This window comes from Solanum stenotomum, chromosome 2 (genome assembly GCF_019186545.1).
Source record: "Solanum stenotomum isolate F172 chromosome 2, ASM1918654v1, whole genome shotgun sequence".
NCBI lineage: Eukaryota > Viridiplantae > Streptophyta > Magnoliopsida > Solanales > Solanaceae > Solanum > Solanum stenotomum.
This window is the reverse complement of record NC_064283.1, coordinates 11,907,868-11,921,968: the sequence shown is the minus strand read 5'-3', so window position 1 is coordinate 11,921,968 and position 14,101 is coordinate 11,907,868. Positions and strand designations below refer to the sequence as shown.

Sequence of the window (14,101 nt, the reverse complement as noted above, 5' to 3'; positions counted from 1 at the left end):
TTAAATCAGATTGTATTAATTCGATATTTTAAACAAAAAATTTAAATATGCAAAATCTATACAAAAAGTACTATAAATTGTAAGTTTTTGCCTATGAATATGATGAAAAAACATATTGTAAAATATTAGTTAAAATTCTTATAGTTTGACTCTAAAAAGGAAATCATAACAATTAAAAGTGCATAGAGAGAGTAATAAATAGGTAATTAAATTTCAAGAAGTTTAAAATAAAAGGTTGAAAATTTTTTTTAGATAGACAACATATATTGAAAATTGAAAACATATAAATAATAAATGAGCCCAAATGAGGTCAAACTTTTCGGCTAATAAAGTAGTAGGTAATTAATGGTGTTAAGTTGTCCAATAATATAAATTTTAAAGGTACAATCATAAAAGAAGAATGTACAACACTATCTAAGCACATATCATCCAACACTTGTCATGTGCTAAGTAGTAGATATTCCCACTTATATATATATATATATATATATATATATATTAAAGTAATATAAAATACGCATTACTTGTATATTTTTTATAAATTAGATGACCCAAAGTAATTTTCTAAAATTATGTTTGAAGATATATAACCAAGTTGCTTTAATTTGAATCTTGTTATATATCAAGAAGAAGTACTCAATGTCGCTTGAACTGTCAACTTAGATTATTTATTATTTAAAATATGAAAATAGTTGAATATTTTTGGATTAAGCGTATAGTTTAAGAACATGAATTTAATATATATGAATCATAATTCATAAGTCATAACTATGTGATACTCCAACTGTCCATTAAATTAAATTATATTAATTAAAGATTTGACTTGGAAAGGCATGACAATTTTTTAAAATGACCCAAAATATTACTAACTTTTCTTTATTTGTTTTTACTTTAATAATTGTGAATGAGAGAAGTTTAGGGTTAGCCGGAGAATTGATCAATTTACCCTTCTCATTTTCATAGTATTATATATTATATATAATTATATTAGTTCATTCTTTAAAAAAAATTATAATAAAAAAAAAAATCTAATATGCCAATAGCTAGGGGCCTTGTTGATCGAAGATTTATATGTAAGCTGAGATATATTTATTTCTTGATTTTATGATTGATATTACACTAGTAATATACTTGTCTAACAAGAGTTGTCTCAAAATCAAATATGACATTAGGTATTAATTACTCCTTTTAAGGTTGGAGTGCGACACATAATAATTAAGTCAAATCAATAAATACTTGATCAATTTAAAGAAAAAAAATTACAACTAGCATGAGATCTAAGGGAGGCCCTACAAAAGTAATGTTTCAAGATTCACTTTTAGGACACGATTAGTTACGAAAATTTTATATTGTGCACGGATTCAATATTTGTCACAATTTTTTTTTTAAATGATATGAAAGCATCTCTGTAAAATAAATATCTAATAAATATTAAGTATTAAAATTTATAAATTTTAAGTGGTATTGATTAAATGATTTGAAATTTTAACTCTAAAATAAATTATAATATATATTTGTGTGGTAGTAAATCATATCATTTTTTTGAGCATAGAGATAATAATTAAAATATTTTTCTTCATCGATCATTAATTTTTACTAACATTCAAAATAGTAAAATTATAAGTAAAGACAACTAAAGTGAAAATTATATACTACTTAAATTAAAGTAAAACAAAAGAAATAATCTTTTAATTTTTTATCTCAAAAATGCCCTTATTGAAGCAAACACTTTAAAGAAAATGTGCCTACTTCAACTTGAAACTCTCCTATATATATTTTATTTAAGAGGAAATATCAAATTGCTGGCAAATTTTGTTAATTTACTACATCACACATAATCTAGTTAAGTCAGGATACAAAGTCAATAGAGTAATTGGATTTTTTTTATATCCGTTTTTGAAGTAGGATTAATTTAAATTTATTTGGAAAGTTTCACTTATAAAATAAAGGACTCATTATTAAACGTGACTCTAAATATTTGAAATTCCAACTCAAAACTTCTGATTAAATATAGATAAATATCACTCTATCACAATTTTTTTTATTATCAATAATTCAAGTTTAGTTGAAGGGGAAAGAACTAAAATGTTTTTTTTTTGTTTTAATTAGTGCTTATCAACTACTATCTTTAACACTTTAATGACTCTATCTTTAATTAATGGTTTGAGTATTAATTCTTGTCTAGCTTGATTGAGAGTGTTAAAGCAATTTTATAATTATTTAAGTTAGTGATTACATAAAGATTTATTAAGGATGACAACATTTTTAGTTTGTTTAAGTACTAAGACATATTTTTTTGTATTTATACTTGTAAAATTATTTAGCTAGAACAAATTGATTATGTTAAGTCAGACAGGTATATATTGGACATTAGATAATTAATTATTTTCATAATAATGCATTTTACTGCTTAAAAATTACTTATTTTTCTTTTGTTACAATAACCAAATAAATTAATTTAAATCTTAAAAATCAACTTAATAATAAAAAAATTAAGCATTTCAAGTAAAATGGGTTTATTGGTGAGGATTGATACCTCATTTTTACTTGTTCACTGGTGATTGACATATTACCTTGATATTTCATTTTATAAGAAATAAAAATGATATTTTTCTAACCTAAAGTTTCAAAAAGATGAAAAAGAAATTGCTCATGTTTCAACATCATACTAAAAACCAAAAGAATAAGGAATCAAAGATGCCTTTCTACAACTTTCCTATGTACCCTATATTAAATTGTGAAATAATATCTTTCATTGCTTTTATTTTACAAAATATAATTGTTAAATAATATGAGAAAATGAAGAAAATGGTCCTTATATTTGAGGGTAGATTTAAACAATTCCTTGAATATACACATAACAATTTTTTAAAGTATGTTAAGAATTAGTATTTTAATTTTCATAAAATATTAATCAATCCCAATTAGTTAAATTTGACGAAATCTATATATATAAAAAAATAACAGAAACTCTTATTTAGAGGTACAATTTTGTAATTTCTCCTATTTTTGATTTATTTTTAGAATTTGATATAATATTTTGAGATGTAATTATTTTTATTTATATTTTTCAGTATCTAATGTTATATTCTGTGTTGTATGCATTAGAATTTGATGAAACTTTTTAAATTTTTATTGATTAATTTTTTTCTTACCGTTTTCGTCGAAGCTTGGACCTATAGATTATTAAATATTTCACAAATTTTAAGCAAATATAAAGGACCAAAATTCATCACATAATTAAAAAAGGACTATTTCAAATTTTACCCTTTAAAACATAATGGAAACATTTTGTCATTTTCTAGAAATAAATAGTAATATAAAAAAAAAGAGTTTTTCTAACCAAAAAGACAAAAAAAGAAAAAAAATAAATCAAGTGAATTTATATTTATAATTACTGATAAACTACATAAAATATATTTCTGAGATCGTGCAAAAGCCACCATTTTTTTTCTTCTTTGGTTCGAATTGTGAGAGAGAAAGAAAGGCAAAGAGAGAAGAAGACTATGAGAAGCAGAGCTTTCAAAAAACACAATTTCTGCTAACAATCGATCGATTAGACTCTACCCTTTTCAGGTTTTCTTCTAACTGTTTTTTTCTTCTCAAGTTATGAGTTGAAAGTTTGATAAAACTGCTAAGGTTTTAATCCTTGATTGTTTTTGTTTTTGTTTTATGTTTGTTTTTTGCAAGAATCTTGGTGAATTAAGACCCCTTTTGAAATCTGATATCTGGGTCAATTTTAGTTCTTTTATTTGGTTAAGAAAGATGGGTTTTTTTTTCCCGCAAATCTTACAGATGACTGAATTGGATTCATTTTTGAAGAGTTTGGAACTAATTTGCTGTATTAGAATCTCAAGAACAGTGGGAATATGATGTGGGTTTTGGGTTAATGAGTTAACAATGGTGGTTTAGATTGGAAGATTGGAAATGTTGGAGCTGGCATGCTAGTTTGGGTGTACCTCGAGCCCTCGACTAATTCCACGGGATAATACTTGCCGCATCGCATCAATAACAAGTATTAGGTAACTCTGTCCATTAAGGCTAGGACAAATGGAAAGAAATCTTCCTCATGGTTCTCAACCTACTTGATTGACCACTACGCAATACCTGCGGGTGCCTGAATTTTATTTGTTTGAACTGGAGTGTTTTTTGTTTGGTTAGGGATTGTATGGTAGAGTTGGGATAGTTGTGAGATTTAGTGAAGCCCTTGTTTTTATAGAACTTCTTTGGACAAAGTATTGAGTAGTGGAATTAAGCTGATGAATTGCAGCAGAATAGATATAGAGGATAAATATAGATTACCCAAACTAGTTTGTGATTAGGGGAACTGAAGAATCTGATACGGAGCTGCTTCTTTTGAATTCAAGAGTAGTAAGTTGATCAGAGGTTCGGTTGAATGAGATTAGGACTTGAAGCTTGTTGCATGTAAACTTAATTGGATAAGCTTTAGTGTTAGTATTAGCACAATGAGGTTTGTGCAAGGTAAAGCTGCAATCGATTGGTTTGATTCATATAAAGAATCCGTAGTAAACATAATGCCGAAGATTTCCAATGGCTTCTATCATATGTGTTAAAAATAGCGTATCTAAGCTTCAAAGTGGCTTTAGCATGTTGCCCTTGACCCAAATATAAAGCCACTATCGACTACATTATCCTCTGAGATTGACAATCAGTCATCTCAAGTCCTAGTGCCGAAAACACTCTTTAATAGGTACCAAAGTCCAATAGGAAATAATGTAAAAAACTAAAACAATGGGAAAGAAAAATCATCGTCCATAATATATATAGATAAAAGGACGCTGTTGAATAGTAGTCAACTTAAAAAAAAGGTGAAAAGTCTATTGATTGGTGTCTAAAGAGGCTTGTCTGACTGAAAGTAACCTTCAAAGAAGGGGTATACAACTTTGCAAAACAGCTTGAGGACAACAACCATCTCTTTCTTCGTTGTAAATGTACTTCTCAGATTTGGAACTTTGTCTTAAAACATTTTGGGGGGGAATGCCAAAACCACCCTACAGTTTTTGCAAGATTGGCATCAAATAGGCATGTGAAGGTCCTCGAACAACAGCTGATACACCATACCAACAACAGTTTGGTGGTTGTTTTTTGGAAATAAGGAATGATAGGTTATTTGAAGACAAAAAGAAATACAGTTATTAATGTCAAATACCTGTGTATTTTTTTGCATAGTTTTTGGTGTAACATGGCAGATGTATATGCTTCTCACCCTACTGCCATGATTGGCTTTATTAGCACTCGACACACATGCAATGGTTCCTTTTGTTGTAACTCTACTGACATCAATTTTTGCTGGTTTTATTATATATGATATTTAACTCTTTACCAATAATAAAAATTCTAACTTCAAAACAAACTTATGAACCATTCAAATGCCTCTACGTCAATAACAATAAGAGAAATATTAGGAAACATGAAACATCCAAATGATTTTCAGGCAATCCTTTTGATTACAGTCAGAATTAAAAGAAAAATGAAATTATTGGTCTCTATTTACTGGTTGATTGACGTATAATATTAGTTACATAAGCATCTTGACCATAGATTATCAAAATAATGAAATCAAGAAAAAATAAAGGAAGAGACTAAATTGTGAGAAATATAAGAGAAAAATATTATTGAATTGTGTATCTACATTATTATAGTGGGACCCTGTTTATAGACACTATATTACAATCCTTTTCCAAGTAGGATTTATATACTATTTCCATATTCCTATTCTAACGCTCCCCCATAAGTGGGTGCATACAAGTCATATGTAACGAGCTTGCTACAGATGTAATTGATATGAGGACCGAAGAGGGACTCGGTGAAGAAATCTACAAGTTGATTACTCAACTTCACAAATTTTATAAGAATATCCGATGAGAGTATCTTTTCTCTAACAAAGTGATAGTCAAGCTCAATGTGCTTAGTCCTGTCATGAAATACTGGATTTGATATGATATGAAAGGGCCCTTGATTATACTATTTTAGTATAATGGGGTGATGATAGACTGTGATAACTCAAGAAAGTATAATGAAAAGCTTTGTATAACGAGTGAATCGTATACCTTTTTGAAGAGCAATCGGTTGTCTAGGAGGCGGCAAGTCCGCAGTAGGGTCAAGGTCCAACACATGACATGAATCATCTGGGCCTAATGCTGGACGTGGACAATGATGATAACATGAGATGTAGAAGTAATAGTGGATTCCTCAAAAGGTATAGGTAAGATCTGAGATATGAGTAAGACCTTAGAGATATCAGAATGATCAGAAGATGTATAGTAAGATTGAGATTCAAAGAATGTGACATTGGCTAACTAATATAAGGTTTTGACGAGATCATGTGAATAGCAACACTACCTTTTTTGAACTTGAGAGTAACCAAAAAAGAGACAGTTGAGAGCACAAAGAGCTAATTTATCTTTTTTTTGAGGCTAAGTTATGAACAAAACATGTGCTGTTAAAGATACGGTGGGGATGGAGTAGAGATATGATTGAGGAAACAATATGGTTTAGGGAATCTGATTCTTAATGAAAGATGAGGGCATTCTATTAATTAAATAACAAGATGTGGACTGCATCACCCCAAAAACGCAACGGAACATGGGATTTAATGATAAGAGTGCGAGTAGTCTTAATGAGATACATATTCTTTCTTTTTGCTACCCCGCTCTGCTGAGTAGTGTATAGACAAGGTGTCTGGTGAATAATTTCTTGGTGAGTTATAAACTCTTGAAATTGTGACGATAAGTAGTATAAGGCATTATCACTACAAATAGTACGAATAGAAACACCAAATTGATTTTGTATTTGAGCACAAAAACTGAAATGTAGAAAATAACTCAGAATGATCTTTCATTTAGAAAATCCAAGTACACCTTGAATTTCATAAATGAAACTAACAAAATAGCGAAATTCTAAGGTTGAACCGACTCTACTAGCACCCTAAATAATTGAATGAACTAATGAATAAATAGACTTTGAACTACCCTTAGCACTACGTGAAAATGTAGTTGGGAGGGGTGTATGTTCCACAAGTTGACATGATTCATAATCTAATGTGGATAGACTAGACAAATTAGGCACCATCTTCTTTAGCTAGCATAGACTTGCATTTGTGATCTAGGTCCAGAGGATTTGTAATGGAGCATGCTGTGGAGGAGTTTGAAAAGGTAGGAGAGTAAAGGCCTTGTGATTCATGTCTTGTGCCAATTGTCTGTCCTGTAGTGTAGTCATGTATGAGAAAAAATCATAAAAATGTTATGGCACAATGTAGAGCATGCATCAATCGACTAACATATGCAAGATTAAAAGGACAACTAGGGACATAAAGAACAAAGTTAAGAGTGACAGAAGATAGAGGTTTGGCTTGCCAACTCTTTTTGGTTTTGTTTGGATTACATTTGTTAAAGCCTGTCCACAACCCACGATCCAAAAGTATTAGATTGTGAAACACAAGCAAGCAATTACCAACAACAAAAATATTAGGCTGAGCAACCGACACTACTTGTTGAGATGTCTGCTTACTTGCTCGATAATTTGCTCGATAATGAAAAAACTCATCATATTCTGTTTGAGCAACTTAATGATTATTGGATGGTTGATCAAGCTTAGCGACAGAGGCTACTTGTGGAGATGTTTGCTTACTTGCTCGATATTGAAGGAATCGAAGGAACTCATTATTTTGAGCAATAGGATTATTATTGGGTGGTCGACCATGTAGAGTCTAACATATGTTACAAGTATGTTTAAGCCTATGACAAGAACTACACTTTGGACGAGATTTTCCAAAACGACCTTTTCCTCATCAATTCACCACAGCCTAAGATGTTCATTTTTTATGGTTGAGATGCGAGAATATGAGTCAGTGGTGGATTGAAACCTCTTTCTAACGGGGAGGCGCGGCAAGACGAAGTATATGAGATAATAATTCATCAATTGTGGGAACAATAGGATTAACTAAAATTTGGTCACGCATTGAATCATGGTGAGTAGAATGTCCAACAAGTGTAAGAACTAGAAACAACGTTTGTCTATGCTTTTGTTGTTTTGTCCTCGTCCATATCGACTAGCATCAACGTTTCAAATTCCTCCATGACTGCCTATACCTATCCCTAGTAAGTAGACATATCGAATTCTTGTTTCTTTAAGTTGATAATTTGAGATATCACATCATAGAAACAAGATATATCATTAATGTAAAAAGCACGAGCCTTTTTCCAAACCAAATAACATGTTTTGGAATGGGCGAAACAAGGGTATCAACTTGTAATCAATAAATTGTCGTAGGAGACTATAATTGAGCGGCAACCTTCTCCCATTGTGCTTTGACTTTGTATCTTCCTCACTAGCCTTTGCCTTTTCATCTTACCCCACAAACATTGATCGTTAAGTGGTCTTGGACACCCTGACCCCTATACCACAACTCAATCAAGGGAGCCCAAGCTAAATAGTTTAAGCTTCCCCTTAATGGTTTTGAAGTGTTCATAGGGCTTGAATTTATAATTTCCGTAATTAAGGAACCTAAAATATCATCACTCAAGGGTGTCACAGCATCAACAAGGGTTGTCTAAATCATGCTCAGAATAAAGGCCTCAAGTCTGGCGGCACGACGATCAGTAGAATGGGCTAGCAGCCTCATCCGTAGTAATGTAGCTTGAGTAAGTAGGGATCGGGAGGTAGCAGCAGCACCAGATCTAGGAGGCAATGGAGTATCAGAGGAACTAGAAGTATCAGAAGGGACAACACTAGAAGTACATGAAGGCCCAGGGGCCAAAGTAGGCAAAGGTGCCTCTGCAGGTAATGTGTATGTATCCACAACTAGGGAAGAGTCCACTAGGACTGTCGGTGGAATTTTGTGGGTTATGGTCGCGAGAGGTTGGGGGACCCTGTGGTGGTGTTGATTTTCACTCAACACTGTGTTGACACTAAACAACCGTAGAAAGTTGTTGGAATTTGACGCACAATGAGAGTTTTAACCTAATTTTCTTTCACCAGATTCTTACCAATGCTTTGATAACATGTGAGAAATATAAGAGAAAAATATTATTAAATTATATATCTACATTATAACACTGGAATCCTATTTATAGACATTATATTACAATTCTTTTTCAAGCATGATTCTATATACTATTCCTGTTTCTATTTCTCGATATCGGTAAAATATGTTGCAAAATTGTGCTCACTCTATTCCAATTTATGTGACGTTCTTTCCTTTTTAATCTGTCCCAAAAAGGACACCTTCCTATATTTAGTAGCAATTTAACTTTAAACTCTCCATTTTACCTTTAATAAGATGACTTACAACCACACAAATATCTATGACTTATTTTATACCACAAGTTTCAAAAGTCTTTCTTTCTTTCATAAGCTCCGTGCTCAGTCAAACACCTTCATGAAATTGGAGGGAATAATATCTTAACACAACATAAGTTGTAGAAAACGATACTCACTTCGTCCCAATTTATATGACATTGTTTGACTAAGCACAAAGTTAAGAAAGAAATGAAGACTTGAAATTTGTGGTCTAAAACAAATCTAAATATTTGTATGACTATAAGTTATTTCTTTGAGGGTAAAAGAGGAATTTAAGTTGTTTCAAGGAAAATATGCCACGTAAATTGAGGAGGAGAGAGTATCTTCTTGTAAGGTTTTTTTACTTTTTGGCGTACTTTTGTATACAAGTGTTTTTTCGCCCATTGTTAAATCTTATTAATTGATCAAACAACAAAAGGGCATCACACTCGTATGGGTCGTTTGGTTTGAGTATAAAAAGAATTAATCCCAGTATAAAATCTCGCATAAGATAATAGAGTGTTTGGTTGAAATATATGAATAATTGATCTCAATATAAAATTCCTCTTAAGATATTATAGTGTTTGGTTGGCGGTACTAAATAATACTGCATTTAATTTGTGAGAATTTATGTATAATTTTATTCATGATAGAATGTGAAGTAAGAATATGAAATAAGAATATGTGTAATGGTAATGTAGATACTTGTAGATACTAAATTATCTAAAGACAAATATTATTATAGAGTAATTAATTGATGTATAGATTTTTCTTAAGTATTAATCACCGTATACCAATTTCTTCATTATATTCATGATAAGAATACGAAATAAGAATATGTGTAATAGTAATGCATATACTAAATTATCTAAAGACAAATATTATTATAGAGTAATTAATTGATGTATAAATTTTTCTTAAGTATTAATCACCGTATACCAATTTCTTCATTATATTCATGATAAGAATACTAAATAAGAATATGTGTAATAGTAATGCTTATGCTAAATTATCTAAAGACAAATATTATTATAGAGTAATTAATTGATGTATACAATTTTCTTAAGTATTAATCACTGTATACCAATTTCTTCATTATAAATCATAACATAAACAATTTGTAATTCATGCATAACTTTCTTCTGATCCAAACGACCCAAAAGTATAAACAACAACAACATACCCTATGTATCACAAGTGGGGTTTGGGGAGGCTAGAGTGTGCAAACCTTATCACTACCTTCTGAGGTAAAGAAGGTGTTTCGCATAGACCCTCAACTCAAGAAAAACATTTCAAAACAGGTTTGAAAACTACAAGGTGAAACTCCTCCACACCTATTCTCCGAGTGTGAATGGATTATTGCAGTTCGACATGGTCTGGCAATCTGGGCAGAGGTCCAAATGGTTCAGAAGGATGTCCCAAAAAGTCTGAAATGGCTGAAACGATGGAAATGGAAGCAAATACAAAAGGAAGTTTTGGTGGCAATATGGGGGGCAATGATCTATCACACATGGAAAGCCAGAAATTGGAAGATTTTTCGAAGCATAGATGTGATTACGAGTTTTGCAATTGTACAGAAGTGAGAGCTCGAATAGCCATTCTCCAGAACACAAGGGGTGCTGCGAGGTGTCAGATTCTGCTGAGAAAACTAACTAGAGAGTAAATAGTTTAGATCAGAAGAATGAATTTGTTTGTATTTGGTAAGAGCTTATTTTTTATTTTCCTGGAATAGTTTTGCTCGAGACCGGGATAGTCCTAAACCTCTTCTTGGTGGTGGTTGGGACAAGAGGTGCTCTTTAGGCTGTAAATTTGAAGTTTTCATGTTGGACTAATGGTAATAGTTCACAGTTATTACCCAAAAAAAAAAAATATAAGGTGAAAGAAGCTATGGAAAATACTAAACAAAATGATGATTTTCTACGAACGTTTCCCGATCTTCTATATTTACAGGAACGCGAGGTAGTCTTTAAATATCTCAATGGAGTCACCTCAGCATCGCATATTATGAATATGTCATTCCCGAAAAGTGCTTGATCCAGTTATAAGAAACAGCCTTATATACATCCCAGCTAAGGGTTTCATAACTAGTATAGTTAAGAAAGAATAGATAAGGTCTCCCTGTTTAAAGACATTTATGGGCTAGGAAGAAGCCCTCTGGTGGCCCATTGGTAATAACAGAAAAATTCTAAGTAAAACTACATAAATGTACCCATTTAATCATCTTTCACCAATATGTCCTTCAACAAGTTTAGTAGAAATGACTATTAACATTTACCATGGTTGGACACTTTCTTATATCAAGCTTACACATTAAAACAGGACTGCTTTGACTCCTTCTAGCATTTATACATTCGGTGCAATCAGGATATACCACTATCTGTTTGCCCTTTACAAATGCCATGTGATTTTGTGTATTTCTTCTACTAATTTGGTAATCACTGCCTTTGACCTTTTGGTGAAAAGCTTGGAATAAAAGCACCTAACTAAGCTGATAGGCTCGTAGTCTGTTTTGTCCAAAGGGTATTCTCTTAAGGATCAATCCAATACATCATGCATGTAAGCTTTTTTCCAAATCTGACATAGTAATGAAAACACTCAAATTGCTTTCTTAACTTCTAGGTTTACTCTTGGCAACAGTTTTCTATAAAAGCCATATTAAAACCATGTTATGCTGGAGCTAACATTATCTTTGCTGTTGTTATTATTTACATCTTCTTGGTGCCTAATAATGATATATCTTACTTCATAAGAAAAAACCATATTAAAACCATCCTATATATCAGAGATGNATTATAGAGTAATTAATTGATGTATACAATTTTCTTAAGTATTAATCACTGTATACCAATTTCTTCATTATAAATCATAACATAAACAATTTGTAATTCATGCATAACTTTCTTCTGATCCAAACGACCCAAAAGTATAAACAACAACAACATACCCTATGTATCACAAGTGGGGTTTGGGGAGGCTAGAGTGTGCAAACCTTATCACTACCTTCTGAGGTAAAGAAGGTGTTTCGCATAGACCCTCAACTCAAGAAAAACATTTCAAAACAGGTTTGAAAACTACAAGGTGAAACTCCTCCACACCTATTCTCCGAGTGTGAATGGATTATTGCAGTTCGACATGGTCTGGCAATCTGGGCAGAGGTCCAAATGGTTCAGAAGGATGTCCCAAAAAGTCTGAAATGGCTGAAACGATGGAAATGGAAGCAAATACAAAAGGAAGTTTTGGTGGCAATATGGGGGGCAATGATCTATCACACATGGAAAGCCAGAAATTGGAAGATTTTTCGAAGCATAGATGTGAGTACGAGTTTTGCAATTGTACAGATACAGAAAGAAGTGAGAGCTCGAATAGCCATTCTCCAGAACACAAGGGGTGCCGCGGGGTGTCAGATTCTGCTGAGAAGACTAACTAGAGAGTAAATAGTTTAGATAAAAAGAATAAATTTGTTTGTATTTGGTAAGAGCTTATTTTTTATTTTCCTGGAATAGTTTTGCTTGAGACCAGGATAGTCCTAAACCTCTTCTTGGTGGTGGTTGGGACAAGAGGTGCTCTTTAGGTTGTAAATTTGAAGTTTTCATGTTGGAGTAATGGTAGTAGTTCACAGTTATTACCCAAAAAAAAAAAACTACAAGGTGAAAGAAGCTATGGAAAATACTAAACAAAATGATGTGATTTTCTACGAACGACACCCGATCTTCTATATTTAAAGGAACGCGAGGTAGTCTTTAAATATCTCAATGGAGTCACCTCAGCATCACACATTATGAATGTGTCATTCCTGAAAAGCGCTTGATCCAGTTATAAGAAGCAGCCTTATATACATCCCAGCTAAGGGTTTCATAACTAGTATAATTAAGAAAGAATAGATAAGGTCTCCCTGCTTAAGACCTTTATGGGCTAGGAAGAAGCCCTCTGGTGGCCCATTGGTAGTAACAGAAAAATTCGAAGTAAAACTACATAAATGTACCCATTTAATCATCTTTCACCAATATGTCCTTCGACAAGTTTAGTAGAAATGACCTATTAACATTGTACCATGGTCGGACACTTTCTTATATCAAGCTTACACATTAAAACAGGACTGCTTTGACTCCTTCTAGCATTTATACATTCAGTGCAATCAGGATATACCACTATCTGTTTGCCCTTCACAAATGTCATGTGATTTTGTGTATTTCTTCTACTAATTTGGTAATCACTACCTTTGACCTTTTGCTGAAAAGCTTAGAATAAAAGCACCTAACTAAGCTAATAGGCTTGTAGTCTCTTTTGTCCAAAGGATATTCTCTTAAGGATCAATCCAATACATCATGCAGGTAAGCTTTTTTCCAAATCTGACATAATAATGAAAACACTCAAATTGCTTTCTTAACTTCTAGTTTTACTCTTGGCAACAGTTTTCTATAAAAGTCATATTAAAACCATGTTATGCTGGAGCTAACATTATTTTTGCTGTTGTTATTATTTGCATCTTCTTGGTGCCTAATAATGATATATCTTACTTCATAAGAAAAAGCCATATTAAAACCATCCTATCCATAACAATTCCCTTCGCAACTTCTAATTGTCTGTACCACTTCCTCTTGAGTGAAGGGCCATTTGCAACCATGTTTTTTCCTCTTTTGATTTTTGGAGACATTTACCTTGATAGAAGGCCCACAGCTTTCTGGTTCACTGTAAAGTTATTGGTAAGACTTGAGAATTTCATCTATAATTTTGTCTTGATTATCCTTAATAATTTCCCTTGCAACCTTTAACTTGTCAATCTGGCTGTATCTCTTGTGTG

General features: G+C 32.0%; 2 protein-coding genes across 2 annotated transcripts in view; both read left to right on the top strand.

Moving 5' to 3' along the window:
• The first annotated feature begins 3,502 nt into the window (after nt 1–3,502).
• Nucleotides 3,503–14,101, top strand: part of LOC125855207 (tRNA(His) guanylyltransferase 1-like) — an 84,110-nt gene continuing 73,511 nt past the window's right edge. Inside the window, exon 1 of the mRNA XM_049534899.1 lies at nt 3,503–3,576. The gene's annotated coding sequence lies outside the window, so the exon portion shown is untranslated. The remainder of the gene's footprint in view (nt 3,577–14,101) is intronic.
• LOC125855205 (uncharacterized) overlaps nt 3,503–14,101 on the top strand; it is a 50,017-nt gene continuing 39,418 nt past the window's right edge. The window contains exon 1 of the mRNA XM_049534897.1: nt 3,503–3,576. The gene's annotated coding sequence lies outside the window, so the exon portion shown is untranslated. The remainder of the gene's footprint in view (nt 3,577–14,101) is intronic.